A 3662-nucleotide genomic window follows, 5' to 3' on the forward strand; every position below is an offset into this window, starting at 1 on the left:
CTTTACATATACACATACACTAGTAAAGATAAATTCAGACAATCATAATTATCTTAAATACCATACAAAGAAACTATTTAGCAACATTATAAGACACTACTAATTCACACTTTGTAACAATCATATAGACCTAGGACAAATCTCAAAAATACAAATACAATGCCACATTCAATACTACATTATTGTAATACAAGCATCCAGTCAAATATATCATAGTTTTTGCAACGATATTTCAAATTGACCGGTTTTTAATCTCTTTTAAACTAAAGTGTTCAATTACTTTAAGGCTTATAAGGGAAAGTTATTATATCACACCAAAAACCTCCAATCCTACAAATCCAAACAATTGTTTTACCATAATAACATTAAAGTCACACATATTTCTTTCTCATAATTATAATATTTCATACTAATACATTATCAAACACACTTAGCTATCAATTTTTATCGGAAGTGAATCTTTATATAATCACATTCATACTCACTCCATTAAGAAAAAAAAAATAGTACAAACAACAATTCATCTATCCAAAATAGCAGTTTCTTATCCCATTCTATAATTTCACGTATCAAATCATCCCTCTCATATGTATTATTCCCAAATTTTAACAAACATATAAAGAAAACATTCATACATTTTTTTTAAAATTCAACAATAAAACCTTAACAATTCAATTAAATTAGTTTAATTTATCTGATAAAGTTTGTCTTGCTCTCTTCCTTTGAATAGTATCACACACAAAATCATTCTATTTACACGATTAAAGGTGTGATTAATAATCAAGGCGCAATTTTAGTATCTCCAATCATAGGAGATTTCAACAAAAAGAAAAAGGAAAGAAAATCATATGCAACGAGAAAAGAGTTACATGAAAAGATGGAAAAACCGCAATGGAAAAAGATGAAGAAACCCATTAGTAAATAACGTGTTTTATGCATAGGGAAAAAAATGTTTTATGTTAACTCTGTTTTCTGCTAAGCAAATCGAGCATATAAAAGATGTTTGCGTTTTGAGTTCTTCAAATATCTGCTTTTGGCTTAGTTAATTTGTTATGGTTGGGTGGTAGGTAACAAATCACTAAAAATATATTGGAAAATATTTTAATGGAAAATATATTTTTGACGCAACAATTGACAATATTTTTATTATTAATTTAACTTTTCTAAAATGAAAGAGAGACTCTAAAATAATAGAGATAAAATGTATGTAAATTTTTTTTATATTTAATGAAACAAAATAGTACCCAACCATAATATTGTTTAATTAAACTTTAAAACTATAGAATATCAACTCTCACAAATCTTGTAACAAACATCAATAATGGGTCAAAATAAATAATTTCATCAATATTTTCACACTATAAAAGATAAGTAATTAAATTACTTTTTACATGTATATTAAATAAATTATTTTTTACACGAATTCTTTTTATTTTAGGTGAAAATTAAATATGAAAAGCTTTTACATTAATTTTGCATCTTTAATAAAACATAACTCTCTTACAGCACGGACATAATAATATATTAAAAAAATAATGGTTTTCAAAATGGCTCTAATCAAATATGATGATGACTTCTTCAAAAAGTTTTTTTTTTCCGTTGTGATTTCAGTGGCAACACATTGCCATATATCCCTTCCAAAAAACTACAGCTTAGCGCAACTTTATGGAGAAAAAAACATGATGTAAATATGTGTATGAGTGAGAATTAGAATTATATATGAAATATATAGAATCAAAGAAATAATATTATCTTTAGAAAAGGAAATCAAACGGGAAGAAATATCGAAGAATATGTAACACAAATATTAAAGTATGAGTCTGGATTATAAATAAAATTTTCAATGCAAAATTCTCATATTTTAAGTGGTACACACTTTTAATCTAATATAATGCATACAATCTATATATAAATAGGAAGGGGAAATTAGAAGGAAGTTAGGGAGGTGGATGAATAGAATGTGATGGAGGGGGAGTAGTGGTGTGGGTGAGGAAGCAACATGTATAGGTAAAGTTGATTTCTGAAAATTTGAGAAAAATGTATAACACCTTAAAAAAATAAGTGTTGTCTGATAGGTTTACAGAGAGTTTTATTGGGGAGATACAAACATCAATGAGACCTGAGTCCAACCATATAAGACATTGACACCACTCTCAACCCAAAACCTTAAAGCAATAGATTTATGAGTCTTTATTCTTATATAATGCTCTACTTTCTCATTTCTAACCAATGTGGGACTTAGACTCACACTTAGATTCCTAACATTTTCGTGCAATAAAAGGAAAAAATATTGTTGCAAAAGTCGCAACAAGGCTTCTTCTGAGTTGGGAAGAGCATGAAACGAGAGATTACAACAAAAAATGGAAAAATCTTGAGCGGACATTTTCAAGGTGCAACCAAGCAGCAAGAAGGGAGAGGTGGCTACAGAATATAAGGTTGTGTTCTTTTGAGTGAAAGGATTTAAGGGAGAGAGAAATGATTGATTTGAGTGAATTTGAAGGTGAAGATTATGTTGTTCTTTTTAAGGGATTTGGAAGTGACAGTGGAATGAATTTGAGAATAAATTTTTTGAAAATTTGTGAAATATTTGATAGATGTGACTAATAAAAAATAAGATTTAATTGATGAAAAAAGTTAGATTACCAAATTGTCCTTGATGTTAAAAGTATTATAAAATGATAATTAGATATGTTATTATTAGTTTTGATTTTTTTTTTGTGATAATTAAAGTATTAATGATATTTATTAATAATATTAATTATGATTATTGTTATTATTAACATTATTTAATATTATTAATATAATAATAATAATAATTAATAATTAGTTATTTTATTTTCATAAAAATTAAATTCTTTTGGTCAAATTAGAACTTCTTTTTGGATAGAAATAATGGCCACACGTTGCAGTTTTATGTGAACAAAAAGAAAAAGTAAATAGTAAAACCAAAAGCATAAGCATGGTGAACTGAAATTTACATTTATGTAAGAACAAGGGTATTATTGTAAATGTAAATAAATCACTCCAAATTTCTTTGGCACATGCGAGATGGAAAAAAGTTAAAATCTCTCTATTCCGCTCCTTGCCTCGTTCAGAAAACAATTGAAAAGAACACCACTTAAAGCACAAATCCATCATTTCTATTTCTTTGTAAACAGTAAAATCCATAAAAAATAACAAACAAAGCCATGTAAACAACTCCGACATATCTGGATCAACGTGAAAAAGACACTTTATTTATAATCTCCTGTCCATGAATTTTTGTAAATTATAAACATTTTTCATTTTCTTCTTATTATTTAAATTTATAAAATATATATTTGAGAGAAAAATTATTACCAAAATTCATGTATATGAACATGACAAATACTTGAAATTTAAACAAAAAGAACATCCAACAGTTTTAAAATATTCCTTCTTAATTTATTACGTTTCTGTTTTCAAACATATTTAATTTTCACTAGTAAATAAGTTTAAAATTACTATGTATCTGTTACCAAGAAAAGCTTATCAAAAAAAAAAATGAAAAACTCTCTTGACCTAAAATGAAATAGTGAGCACTCAAGCATAAATATTTTTGTTCCTTGATCATGGAAGTTTACATATTATTTATAGATAAAAAATAATTACAAATTGTTTATATTCCTCAAACAAAAGAATAG

Source organism: Vigna unguiculata, chromosome 7 (assembly GCF_004118075.2).
Source record: "Vigna unguiculata cultivar IT97K-499-35 chromosome 7, ASM411807v1, whole genome shotgun sequence".
Taxonomy (NCBI): domain Eukaryota; kingdom Viridiplantae; phylum Streptophyta; class Magnoliopsida; order Fabales; family Fabaceae; genus Vigna; species Vigna unguiculata.